We start from the raw sequence: 14,615 nt of genomic DNA, 5'->3' as shown, positions 1-14,615 counted from the left end.
AGGTAGAAAAGATCTCATTTACAGCAGTGTCAAAAAAGAAAAATGACCTAGGAACACACCTAATGAAAAACGTTCAAGACCATTGTGAAAAAAGAACCTTAGAGCACACTGGAAGGAGGAAAAGGAGAATATGAACAAATAGAAAGATCTACCTTGTACCTGGTTTTAAAAGAAAGGTCTCAAAAATTATCAATCCTCTGTGAAATATGGTGGAATTGCCAACTTGTTCTGATTTGCTTAGGATTTTCCTGGTATTAGCACTGAAAGTCTCACATTTCAGGAAACCCATTGATTCTAGGCAAATTGAAGGATTGTTCTTCTTAACACAAGGGTTTTTATTGTAGCACTCTTTGTAAGACAAAAAGACTTAAATCTTTCAAAAGTCCATTAAATGTGCACTGTTTGAATAAGCATGCTACAGCTATAAAACAGAGTGCTCTGTAGCAGGGTAGAAAGATGAGTTGAGAGGGGAGGAATAAGTCTGATAGCTTTACCTTTCTATGGAATGATTTATAAGACATGTTGCATGAAAGAAAGAGGGAGGGAGAAAGGAAAGAAGGAAGGAAGTTGGGAGTTCTGGAGCAACTGCCTTCGGGATTCAAAGCTGCCCATCACCCACACCCATCCTTGGTGCACTCTGGATTCCTATTGCTTCTGAGTCCAATATAGCAACTCTAAACGGTCAGCTGATTCAAAAACTTATTTTTTTTTAAGATTTGTTTATTTCTGCATACGAGAACAGGGGTACAGGACAGAGGTGTGGGGGGTGAGAGGATTTACCAGAGACAGAGTGGGTAACAGAACAGGCAGATTGACTGAAATACACTGCTGAGGGGAGCAGCGGGTGAGACAGGAGAGGTCTGCTGCGCCATGTGGGTCAGCTCCCTGGCGGGGTATCGAACTTGTGCGGCAGTGGCTGGTGATAGTTTCATAGTGCTGAGATTTAACCCCTTGCACCACCAGGGAGGCCCCAAAATCTTATTAAGGAAGAATATGTCCCTCAGAATAGGATTATGGTTGTTGGGGTTGGTAGTGTGGCATGACCTGTGCCATTGGTAACTTAATGAAGGATTTGGTAGATGAACTTGTTCTTGTTGACTTCCTGGAAGACAAATTGAAGGGAGAGATGATGGATCTCCAACGCGGCAGCCTTTTCCTTAGAACACCAAAAGTTGTCTCTGGCAAAGACTAATGTGGCTGCAAACTCCAATCATCACAGCTGGAGCACATCACCAAAAAGGGAGAAAGCTGTCTTAATTTGGTCCTGTGTAACATCTTTAAATTCACCACTCCTAATGTTGTAAAATACAGCCCACACTGCAAGTTGCTTGTTGTTTCCCGTCCAGTGTATATCTTGATCTATGCAGCTTGGAAGATAAGTGGCTTTCCTAAAAATTGTGTTATTGGAAGTGGTAGAAATCTAGATTCAGCCCAGTTCTGTTACCTAAAGGGGGGAAGGCAGGGAGTTGACCCATTAAGGTGTCATGATGGGGAACATGGAGACTCTACTGGGTCTATTTGGAGTGGAGTGGAGGGGATGTTTCTGGTGCAGGATCTGCACCCTGTTTTAGGCACTGATGCAGATAAGAACCACAGGAAAGTGGTTCGCAAACAGGTCATCAAACTGAGGGTTACACATCCTGGGCCACTGGCATATCTGTCAGTCACATCTTGCAATCCAAATGTAAATCTCCAATATTGCACAACTCTTCTAAACCATCATTTTGCATATGATATGTATCAAAACATGTATAATGCCACAGGATATAAAAATAATACATATAGGGCCTCCCCAGTGGTGCAGGGGTTGAGCGCTGGGTTGCGAAGCTGCCCGCAGCCTCTGCAACTCCGGTTCAATCCCCAGCTGCTCCCAGTCCACCGGAGGAGGGTCCCACATGGTGCGCAGACCTCTCTTGCCCCCGCTGCTCCCCTCAGCAGTGTACTTCGTTCCTTCTGCCTGCTCTGCTCCCCGCTCTGGCTCTGGTGAATACTCTCACCCTCCGGCGCTTCTGACTGTACCCAGTGCTTGTATGTATAAATAAATAAATAAATCTTAAAAAAAAAAGAAGCAGGAAAAAAACAAAAAAAATAATACATATAAATGATGTAACCAGCTATCTGAGTGATATACCAATTGCAAAACACCAGGTAAACCTGGACAAGTGCAAAAAAACCAAAAAAACAATAAAGGTAGGCAGGCAAGAGGCAAGGTCAGAGGAAAATGTTCACTATACAAATGTTTTGTAAGATAGTGAGTGACATATGAGAATCCATTTGGTTATGCTTTAAAAATAAAGCTTTGTTTTATTAACAACTAAACTGACTATGAAATAATGAAAATGACTACAAAATGGGTGAAAGAGGCTGAAATGGAAACTAGACCTTTCAATATACAATATTTTATAATTTTGACTTAGGACCATGTAAATTTAAAAACAATATTGAGTCAAAAAGTAAAAACAAGAGAGTTATAAAAATAAAAAAGTGGGCCTCCCCTGGTGGCACAGCAGTTGAGCGCTTGGCTGTGAAGCTGCCCACAGCCTCTGCAGCGCCAGTTAGATCCCCGGCCGCCGGTGAGGGTCCCACATGGTGCGCAGACCTCCCCTGCCGCCCGCTGCTCCCCTCAGCAGTGTACTTCGTCAGTCAGCCTGTTCTGATCCCCTCTCTGGCTCTGGTGAATTCTTTCACCCTCCCATGCTTCTGACTGTACCCAGTGCTTGTATAAGTAAATAAATAAATCTTTTTAAAAAATAAAAAAAGAAACAGAAACAAATGACCTGTAAATCTAGTCGGTGGTATAACCATGGAGCTGTGAATTATTTCAAGCTTGAAATAAAAGTATTTTCACTGCCTTCCCAGTAGGATATATCTGAAAGACAAGACGACATCAAAGACATCTTAGATTTCATTTAGTAGACTTATGTTAGCAATAAAATCTAGATTATTTTGTAATTACACAAATACCTACACACATATTTATGTTACTTGAAGATGATTCATCAATGAACTTGATGAATGTATTTTTGTTGGAATGGTGGGATATAAAATCAAATGAATTGGTTTTAAGAGAAAACTAGAGGAAAGTTAACTATAGTGAACATAGAGATCATTTTTGGAGAAGTTTTGCTGCCCAAGAGAACACAGAAATGGGGCAATAGCTTCTGACGGAGAGAAAATTAGGGAAACGTTTTTATAAGATCATAGAGAATATAGTATCACCTGCTGCTATGCTGACCAGAATGGTTTGGTAAGGAGAGACAAAGTGACATAGGCTAGGTTGAAAAGACTTTCTGGAAAAATGTTTTTACACAGGTGAGAACCAGGCTAGAAATTGGTCATTTCTGCCAGGGGTGGGGCTCCTCTAAGAGGCAACTTCTGCTTGACTTTCGGTTGACCTGGTACTGTAGTCTGTGCACTCTAGTCTGAGGCTCTTTCTCCTGGATCTTCTTTCTTCTCTTTCCACAGCTCTGCATTGAGGTCTGAAGCCTCTCCCTGCCTTCTCTTGCTCCATCGCACTTTATCCGTCACAGACCATTGTCTAGTAGATCTTACGCACTTCAAGACTTGACCTGTGCTTTTTGGAGAAGCCAGATTTTTTTTAAGTTGTTATTTTTGCGTAGAAGAACTGGAGTGTAGGCCAGAGGTGTGTGTGTGGGGGGGTGAGGGCCGTCAGAGCATTTACTAGATACAGAGTGGGGAGCAGAAAAGGTGGATCCACTGAAATACACTGCTAGGGGAGCAGCAGGCGAGACAGGAGAGGTCTGCTGCGCTATGTGGGTAGCTCCCTGGCCTGGGATAGAACTCAGGCCCTTGCTGAGATAGCACTGAGACTTAAGACCTGAGTCACCAGGAAGGCCCCTGTAGAAGCCAAATTGACATCCCTATTCTTACTACTGCTTCATGAAATAGCCATTGGGTAAAATTCCCTCCTTAATTCTTCTATAGAAATTCAACATTTTTGATGCTTTCTTTTCTTTTTAAAAAGGATGTATTTATTTATACAAGTGGGAGTGTGAGAGAAGCCACCAGAGACAGAGCAGGGGGCAGAACAGGCAGATGGACAGTAGTACACTGCCGAGGGGAGCAGCGGGTGAGTCAGGAGAGGTCTGTCACATCATGTGGGAATCTCCCTTGGTGGGAATCGAACCAGTGTCTCAGAGGCTACAGACAGCTTCACAGCGCTGCGCTCAACCCGCTGCGCCACCGGGGAGGCCCTATGCTTTCTTTTCTTTAGATTAGTTTGGTAAATTTTATTTTCCTAGAAAATTATCTACCTTATCCCAAATTTTCAGTTTGTGTGGAGTTGAGCAAAATAGCCTCTTATGAGTCTTTTAATTTCCTCACTTATTTATTTAGCTGCACTGAGGCATTGTATTAAAATAATGGATTTAGAGTATGCCTGAATTATTTAGGCTCTTTCATGTTTAAAGATGCAGAGACTCACTCAGCTAACCCTTATTAATGGAATTTTATTATAAAAATTTGGTCACAACAAAGAAGGGACTAATAGCAACATGTGCTTATAAGCACTGGTAAATAATTGGAAGATAATTTGCAAAAAGCAAACCAGTAGTGACAACATTATGTTACTGTCCATTTAGTTTTCTGACGTGATAATGATTCTGCCATTGTTTCATTGTTACTATCAGTCAACTTGTTATAGTTTGTTTCTTTAAAGATTTATTTATTTATTTATGCATACAAGTAGTGGGGTACAGGCCAGAGGTGTGGGGGGATGAGAGGATTCACCAGAGACAGAGTGGAGAACAGAACAGGCAGATTGACTGAAATACACTGCCGAGGGGAACAGTGGGTGAGCCAGAAGAGGTCTGCTGCACCATGTGGGTAGCTCCCTGGCTGGGGATTGAACTTGTGCTCCAGTGGCTGCGAATAGCTTCACAGGTTGCATCTTAACCCCGTGTACCTCCAGGGAGGCCCCAACTTGTTACCGTTTGGAGTGATACTTTGATGAGTGCCAATATTCACCACTTATGATGGGGACTAATATTGGATGGAATCTGTGATTTGTCACCCTCGATGACATTTGGGTTTTACTCACCTATATTGATTTTCTTCACCTTTTCCCTACCTCTTATACATTCTTCCCCTTCCATTGAGTCCATAGTGTTTAGTAAGGTATTTATTTGTCCCAGGGAAGGGAGGACACAAAAGATCTCAGGAAAAAAAGAACAAATTGAGTTTCCAAAAAGGATTTTTTTTTTTAAAAAATTGAAGTAATGTTGCATTTTAAAACATTATATAATTGTAGATGTGTATCATTGAGAATCAACATGTGTATGTACTGCATTAAATTCAGCTGTAATGATAACATGTGGGGTTTATTTATTTATTTATTTATTTTTTTATATAAATTTTATTGTTATATTCCCCATACAATTGCAGCCCCCCATTCTGACCCCAATCCCTCCCCTCCCGCCCCCGCCCCCCTAAAAGTGTCTCTGGTTCATAGTTTTTTGTTGATTTTGATTTTCACTTTCTTATAGTTATTCATTTTCCTGGTCCCTTATTTAAGTTTTCTAGATTCCTGCTATGAGTGAGACCATCCGATATTTTTCTTTTTCTTTTTGGCTTATTTCGCTGAGCATGATCCCTTCCAGCGCCATCCATGTTGCTGCAAATTGCATGTGTTTATCTTTTTTGAATGCTGAGTAATATTCCATGGTATATATGTACCACATCTTCTTGATCCAGTCATCTATTTTTGGGCATTTGGGTTGTTTCCAAAGCTTAGCTATTGTAAACAGTGCTGCTATAAACATAGGGGTGCAGGTGTTCTTTGGAATGGATGTTTCTGTGTCCTTTGGGTAAATACCTAGGAGTGGAATTGCTGGATCATATGGAAGCTCTATGTTTAGTAGGTCCAGAAATCTCCACACAGCTTTCCACAGTGGTTGGACCAGTTTGCACTCCCACCAACAGTGCAGAAGAGTTCCTTTTTCTCCACACCCTCGCCAACATTTGTTGTTGCTAGTTTTTTTAATATGTGCCATTCTCACTGGTGTAAGATGGTATCTCATGGTAGTTTTGATTTGCATTTCCCTGATGACAAGTGATGTTGAACATTTTTTCATATGCCTGTTGGCCATTTGCATTTCCTCTTCAGAGAAGTTTCTTTTTAGCTCTTCTGCCCATTTTTTGACTGGATTATTTTCTTTGTTGTTGTTGAGTCTCATCAGCTCTTTGCAGATTTTTGGGATCAGTCCTTTATCATTAGAGTTGGGTGCAAAAATGTTCTCCCAGTTGGTGGGGTTTCTCTTTGTTTTTGTTATTGTCTCTTTTGCTGTGCAAAAGCTCTTTGATTTGATGTAGTCCCAGCTGTTTATCTTTGCCTTCACTATCACTGCTTTGGGTGATGTGTCTGTAAAGATGTCTTTGATGTGCAAATCACGTAGTGTTTCGCCTATATTTCCTTCTATATATTTTATGGTTTCAGGTCTTATGTCTAGTTCTTTAATCCAATTTGAGTTGATTTTTGTGTATGGTGTGAGGTAGTGGTCAAGCTTCATTCTTTTGCATGTAGCGACCCAGTTTTCCCAGCACCATTTATTGAACAAACTTTCTTTGCTCCAATGCATATTCTTTGCTCCTTTGTCAAAGATTAGTTGACCATAAATCTGTGGGTTTATTTCTGGATTTTCTATTCGATTCCATTGGTCTGTATGTCTGTTCTTGTTCCAATACCATGCAGTTTTGATGATTATGGCTTTGTAGTATAGTTTGAAGTCTGGGAGTGTGATGCCTCCATTCCCTTCTTTTTTTTTTCAGGAGAGCTTTGGCTATTCAGGGTTTTTTGTGATTCCATATGAATTTCATCAATAATTGTTCTATTTCTTTGAAGAATGACATTGAAATTTTGATTGGAATAGCATTGAATCTGTATATTGCTTTTGGAAGGATGGCCATTTTAATAATGTTTATTCTTCCAATCCATGAGCAGGGGATGTCTCTCCATTTCTTTGTGTCTTCTTCTATTTCTTTTAACAGTGTTTTATAGTTTTCTTTGTATAGGTCCTTTACCTCTTTTGTTAGATTTATTCCCAAATATTTGATTTTTTTTGTTTCAATAACAAAAGGGATGGTTTTTTTGATTTCTTCTTCTTCAGATTTATTGTTTGTGTATAGGAAGGCTACTGACTTTTGCGTGTTGATTTTGTATCCTGCCACTTTACTGAATTGATTGATAAGTTGAATTAGCTTTTCTGTGGAGTTTTTGGGGTTCTCTATGTATAATATCATATCGTCTGCAAATAGTGATAGTTTGACTTCTTCTTTTCCTATTTGGATTCCTTGGATGTCTTTCTCTTGTCTTATTGCCCTGGCTAGGACTTCCAGTATTATATTGAAAAGCAGTGGTGAGAGTGGACATCCTTGTCTTATTCCAGATCTTAATGGAATAGCTTTCAGCTTTTCACCATTGAGAATGATACTGGCTGTTGGCTTGTCATAGACGGCCTTTATGATGTTGAGGTATGTTCCTTGTATCCCAAGAATTTCAAGGGCTTTTATCATGAATGGGTGTTGCACTTTGTCGAAAGCTTTCTCAGCATCTATTGATATTATCATATGGTTTTTATATTTCTTTTTGTTGATGTGTTGGATAACGTTGATTGATTTTCGGATGTTAAACCATCCTTGTGCCCCTGGAATGAATCCAACTTGGTCGTGGTGAATTATCTTATGGATACATTGTTGGATTCTGATAGCTAAAATTTTATTGAGGATTTTTGCATCAGTGTTCATTAGGGAGATTGGCCTGTAGTTTTCCTTTTTTGTGTTGTCCTTGTTCGGTTTTGGTATTAGTGTAATGTTGGCTTCATAAAACGTGTTTGGTATTGTCCCTTCCTTCTCAATTTTTTGGAAGAGTTTGTGAAGGATAGGCACTAATTCGTCTCTGAATGTTTGGTAGAATTCATTTGTAAATCCATCAGGTCCTGGGCTTTTGTTTTTGGGGAGGTTTTTGATTACCATTTCAATTTCGCTAATTGTAATTGGTCTGTTTAGGTGTTCTATTTCTTCTTTATCTAGCTTTGGGTGATTGTAGAGTTGTAGGAATTTGTCCATCTCCTCTAGATTGTTAAACTTGTTTCCATATAACTGTTCATAGTAGTTACTGATTATTCTTTTGATTTCTGCTGTGTCCGTTGTGATTTCTCCTCTTTCATTGATGATCCTGTTTATTTGTGCTTTCTCCCTTTTTTCCTTTGTGAGCCTGGCTAGGGGTTTGTCTATTTTATTGATTTTTTCAAAGAACCAGCTCTTGTTTTCATTGATCTTTTGGATTGTTTTTTTAGTTTCAATTTCATTTATTTCTGCTTTGGTTTTTATTATTTCTTTTCTTCTACTGGTTTTGGGGTTTTTTTGTTGTTCTTTTTCTAGATCTTTGAGCTTTGAGATTAGGTTGTTTCTTTGCGTTCTTTCTTGTTTCTTGATGTGAGCTTCTATTGCTATATATTTTCCTCTTATTACTGCTTTTGCTTCATCCCATACATTTAGGATATTGGTGTCCTCCTTGTCGTTCAATTCAAAAAATTTTTTAATTTCTTCTTTGATCTCCTCATTAGTCCAGTGGTCTTCCAGTAGTGTGGTTTTTAATCTCCATGAGGTAGGAAAGTTCCTTGGCTTCTTTTTATGGTTTATTTCTAGTTTGATGCCTTCATGGTCAGAAAAGATGGTTGATATGATTTCAATCTTGGTGTATCTGTTGATGTTTGTCTTGTGCCCCAGTATGTGATCGATCCTGGAGAATGATCCGTGTGCGCTTGAGAAAAATATGTACTCCGTTTTTTTGGGGTTTAGTGTTCTATAGATGTCTGTTAAGCCCAATTGCTCTAGGTCCTTATTTAGAGCTTTGGTTTCTTTACTTATTTTTTGTCTTGTTGATCTATCCATTGTTGATAGTGGTGTGTTGAAGTCTCCCACTACGTATGTGTTTTCTCTGATGTCTGTTTTCAGAGAGGACAACAGTTGTCTGATATATTTTGGTGCTCCTTCGTTTGGTGAGTATATGATAATTAGTGTTATTTCTTCTTGAAGTATTGTCCCCTTGATCATAATGTAGTGACCATTGGGGTCTCTTTTTATCTTTTTGAGTTTGAAATCTGTTTTATCTGATATAAGTATTGCTGTTCCTGCTTTCTTTTTTGGTCCATTTGCTTGTAGGATTGTTTTCAGTCCTTTGACTTTGAGCCTATTTTTATCTTTTGTAGCTAAATGTGTTTCCTGGAGACAGCAAAAGGTTGGGTTTTGTTTCTTAATCCAGGCTGCAACTCTGTGTCTTCTTATTGAAGAGTTTAGTCCATTTACATTTAGAGTTAATATTGACATGTTAACATCTGTATTTGCCATTGTGTTTGTCTTTCCTTTGATTTTATTTATTTATTCTTTTAATAACTTTTTTTTTTTGGCCTTCTTTCATTGTTATTCGTCCCTCTGAGGTTCTGGCTTTAGGACTCCTTGTAGTATTTTTTGGAGTGGGGGTTTAGTTGCAATGAAATTCCGGAGTTTCTGTTTGTCTGGGAAGGTCTATATTCTTTCTTCAAAGAGGAAGGAGAGCTTTGCGGGATAGAGTATTCTTGGTTGGCATCTGTTTTCTTGGAGTCTGTTGACTATGTCCCTCCACTCTCTCCTTGCCCGTATTGTTTCTTCGGAGAAGTCTGATGTCAGCCTGATTGGTTTTCCTTTGAATGTTATCTATTTCTTCCCTCTTGCCAGCTTCATTATTTTTTCCTTGTCCTGGATTCTTGGGAGCTTTACTATTATGTGTCTTGCTGTATTTTTCCTTTCGTCGTGGAAGTTTGGTGTTCTTCTTGCTTCTTGTATATCAATTTTTAGCTCCTTCTTCACATTTGGGAAGTTCTCTTCAATTATCTCTTTGAATATTTTCTCTGTTCCTACATCTCTCTCCTCTCCTTCTGGTATTCCTATAACTCTTATATTTCCTTTCCTCATGGAGTCAGATAGTTCCCGAAGTCTTTCCTCGTTCTTTTTCCTTCGTACTTCTCTTTCCTTTTCTGTTTTGGTTCTTTTTATTTCTGTGTCTTCAAGATTACTTATTTGTTCTTCCATTTCATCTATTCTGCTTTCATTGCTTTTCCCAGAATTCTTTAGTTCTTCCATTAATTCTTTGATCTCGTGCATTTCTTTTACTTCCCTCTTTAGGGACTCAATTTCTTTCTTCTGACCATTGTTTTCCCTCTCTAGGGACTCAATTGCATTCTTCTGATCGTTGATTATTTTTCCCTTATCATTGTTTTCCTTTATGACTTCTGTCAGTTTTTTAATCACGGCAATTTTAAATTCTCTTTCTGGAAGGCTCAGAAATTCTTCCAAGTTATTGTCGTTGCAATCTGGGGGCTGGTTTTCATTTTGTGGTGTGCTTTTTCTCTGGAGAGTTGCTAGGTTGCGTGTGGTTCTTCTCCTCCCTACTGTCTGTTTTCTAATTTGCCGTATGCGTTGGGACACTGTGTTGTTGGGACTGGCCGGCATCTTGGGTGGGCTTCTCTGCTCCCCTCTGGTTCCTCCAGGAGTCATCTGTCAGTTTCAAGCAGTCTTTACTGGAGAAAGGTCCCTGTTCTAAAATGCCGATGTGGGGACACACTCCCCTGTGCGCCTGGTCTGCCCCGGCGGTGGGTTCCTGCTCCCCCTCTGGGCTTGGACTGCAGGCCAGAGGGGGTCTGGCATGGGCGAACTTCCCCCGCTCACCTCTGGCTCCTGAGGAAGCATTCTGCAGGTAGTCTTTACTGAAGAAATGTCCCTGTTCTAAAATGGTGATGTGGGACACACTCCTTGCGCATCTGGTCTCAGGCACTCTCTTCTGCGCGCCTGGTCTGCCTCGGCTGTGGGTGCTCGCTCTCCCTGTGGGCTCAGACTACTTGTTCGGAAGGGGCCCGGTATTGGCTAACTCCCCAGCTGGCCACTAGCTCCTTCAGGAGCCTCTGCTGGCTTCAAGTCGCTAGGTGGCGCCAGAGATCTCTCCTAGAGCCCTTGGGGAGCTGATTTTCCACCCCGTGAGACAGGGAGCAGAGCGGGGATGGTAGGGTACACCTCCACGGCTTTGGGGTGCTGTGTCTGCCTTGTGCCCCACCATCGTGGGGAACCCACGCCCCTAATTTCGTGCCCCGGGTCTCAGTTCCAAAGCCCTCAGTTCCAGGATGCGGGCTGTAGCCCAGATCAGTGGCGCGGGAATGGCGCCTTTTGAATCCCGCTTCCCTGCCTGGGCGCCTTGTTCCTGCTCACTCAGGGAGGGACTCCGCGGTCTCCCCGCAAGCCTAGGTCACAGGCGCGGGGACCTGGGCAGCTGTGATCCGATCCGGATCCGCGTCTGCTTTTCCAGTGCGCCGCTTTCCGTGCAAGCTTACCGGGTGGCCGGGGCTGTGTGCTGGTGCTGGTCTCCTCCTGGGGGGCGGGGCTCTCTTTAATGGTGCCTGGAGCTCACCTCCGCGGCGGATCCTGCAGGGTTCTCCACAGCTCCCGTTCACGGGGTGTGGTGGCTGAAATAGTTCCTTTCCACTCACATTCCCGCTTGCTGCGTCTGTTTTTCTTGTTGGCCGTTTTGGTTTGTTGTTTCCCTCCTCTCTGCTGGTCAGAGAGTGCTGACTTTGTGGGCGGGGGAGGGGAGCAGGGTTCTGCGCTTCCCTCCCTTCTCGATAACATGTGGGGTTTCAAAGGCACAGACTCTTCATGTTCGAGACTGAGTTTTTTTGAGAGAGAAAAAGAGGATTTTGTTGATTTATTTTCCTTTTTTTACATGCAGGATTTTTTTTAGACTTTTTTTGCATAGAATAATTGGGGTGTACACCAGAGGTACAGGGTGATGAGAAGACTAACAAGAGACAGAATGGGGGACAGAACAGTTTACTGAAACACACTGCTGAGGGGAACAGCAGGTGATACAGGAGAGGTCTGCTGTGCCATTTGTGGGTCAGCTCCCTGGCTGGAGATGGGAGGCCCCTATATCCCGAATCTTCCTACATCCAGAATCTTGGCATCATAACAAAAGCCAAGGACCTGGATGACCTAACATTATGTTAGCATCACCACTAAAAGCAAAGATGAAGAGCTGGACTCCTTCAATCTCAGAAAGAGGTCTGGGATCAATTGAAGGGAATTAGAGTGATGGGTGTAAATATTTTCATGGGAAGATTAGTGGGGCGCCAGATAAGGGGTATTTTTACATAGCATGAGGCAGATCTGACATTTGCAGAGTCTATCTTCCCCCTGAGAGGGGACTGTCTTCTGTATGAGAGGCAAGAAACAGGGCCCCATACAAAGGAGCATCTCAGAGGTTCTCCAATCTCTGTTCTTTAATTAATAGTACATCTAGTTCCTGTCCCCATCATCACATACCTACAGCAGCTAGTCAAGCATTTAATCAACCCCAAGAGGTCATCCTCCCTTGTAATGATGCAGGGCAGTTTAGCTAGAGGACCTGAGAACACCAGAGGAGGTTTCTCTCATGTGTTTTGGGAGGGAAACAGGACTACACTTTCCTCAAATGACCAGCAGAGTGGGGAAACTCTGTAACAAATAAGAACAAGACTGAATTTGGGGGCCTCCCCTGGTAGCACAGTGGTTGAACGCTGAGTTGTGAAGCTGCCTGCAGCCTGTGCAGCGCCGATTTGATCCCTGGCCACCGGGCGAGGGTCCCGCATGGCGCGCAGACCTCTTCTGCAGCCCGCTGCTCCCCTCAGCAGTGTACTTTGTCAGTCTGCCTGCTCTGCTCCCCGCTCTGGCTCTGGTGAATTCTCTCACCCTCCCGCACTTCTGACTGTATCCTGTGCTTATATACATGAAAGTAAAAAAGTTAAAAAAAAAAAAAGGCAGAACAACTTCCTGTGACCCTTAGCACAATACTCATGTCTCCAGACCCTCAGTTCCCTTAAATATAATATATAATGTATAATGTATATAATTACACTTACCTCCAATTTTTGGTGGTATTTATAATGTGCCTTTGTCCAGGCACAATGAAAGGAGCATACCAGCCAGCTTTTTTTTTTTTTTTAACTTACTGACACTTCTTTGCTGCTTGTGTCTAATTGGCTAGAAACACTTTACTTTTAAAAATAATTTATAATAAATATTAGAATTTGTACTTTTTATACATAGATGATTTTAATTGTTCAAGTCACAAAATCTGGCAGTGACTAGTTTCTTGTGAAGAAGACACTGCTGCTGGTAAAGCATAATTTTCAACTGTCTTACATGTTTTTTTGTGAATTGCTCCCCGTCCCCCATGGAATTTATACTGGGTGGTTCAGAATGTGAAATCAGAAATACTGATAAAACTTTCATAATATAAATGTTTTCTTAGAGATATACAAGGCATGCCAAAGTGTTTCATTAAAATATATAAAGTTTCCACACGCGAGAGAATTTGTAACAGCAAAAAAAAAAAGTCATTCTCTTTTCCATGAATTCCATTAAAAGAACACAAAAAAAAATCTACAACCCCATGGACTGTCTTATCCCAGGCACTCATTGCCACAGGCTGTTAAATGGTGTACTTTCTTCAACTTTTCACACACAGGGAATTTAATTTAATTTTATAATTTTAATTTTTTTGAGACTAAGGATTTTATTTTTTGCATAGAAGAGCTAGGGTGTAGGCCAGAGATGCGGGGTAGGGGGTGAGAGGATTTCACCAGAGACAGTGGGGAGCAGAACAGGTGGATTCACTGAAATACACTGCTGAGGGGAGCAGCAGGCGAGACTGGAGAGGTCTGCTGTGCCATGTGGGTTAGCTCCCTGGCCAGGGATCGAACTCATGCCTCAGTGGCTGGCGATAGTTTGAGAGCACAGATACTTAACCCCTGCACCACCAGGGGGACCCTCATAGTATATTCTTAATTGCCAGTGGGTACTTCTTAAAAAATAATGGATATAAACATTATATTGTATCACAGGCACAGTCTTAGGTCCACTTGAATTCTTTTTTTCTTAAGCTACCTAAAATAAAGTTATGATTCTTGAATATCCGATCAACTTAATTCTTCGGGTGAGGGGATGAACAAATGGGAATAATGCAAGTGACTACTGATAGCATGAGATTGTCTGATCACAGAGATCTGTGTGTCTGTTTGTTCTGATGACCCCAAGGAGAAAAAGACAAGTGATCTCAGGGCCAAAAGAGAAAAGAAAATCAAACTGAGGAAGTATGGGGAAAGTAATACAAAGACAAAGAAGTAAAAAGAGAAAGGGCAAGGCTGTAGCCAATAGGGAGGAAATAATAGGGGGTGTAGCTAGATGGCTACCTGGCTAGCAGAAGAAAGGGAGTGGAGTGATGTGAAATTATGACTTGAATACTCCCTTTCATTGATGCAGTGCTTTGTTGTTATTACAGTAACTAAGGCAAAGAGAAGGGCTGTCGTCTCATTTTACAGACGAGGCAACTAAGGTTATAGAAAGTCACATATAGAAGTCAGCATGCACAATGCTGGAGTTGGGGACTGAAAGTGGGAGCAATGATACCCTAGATCAGTACTCTGGGGGAAAAGTGCCCCCACCTTACATAGTATAGTATAAACCATCTTGTCCAGTGGCATTCAGAATGTTTGCAATGAAACCCAAAGGTGAGACTTGTTAGTCTGCACACA

General features: G+C 41.5%; 1 pseudogene across 1 annotated transcript in view; it reads left to right on the top strand.

Annotated features, from left to right (window-relative positions):
• The window catches only part of LOC311187463 (L-lactate dehydrogenase A chain-like), a 124,849-nt pseudogene extending 123,115 nt beyond the window's left edge, over positions 1-1,734 (top strand). Inside the window, exon 3 of the transcript in view lies at positions 964-1,734. The product of the transcript in view is annotated as an L-lactate dehydrogenase A chain-like (transcript). The remainder of the gene's footprint in view (positions 1-963) is intronic.
• The last annotated feature ends 12,881 nt before the right edge of the window (positions 1,735-14,615 follow it).

Source organism: Talpa europaea (genome assembly GCF_964194135.1).
Source record: "Talpa europaea genome assembly, chromosome: X".
Classification (NCBI taxonomy): Eukaryota; Metazoa; Chordata; class Mammalia; order Eulipotyphla; family Talpidae; genus Talpa; species Talpa europaea.
This window is presented reverse-complemented; position numbering and strand designations above follow the sequence as displayed.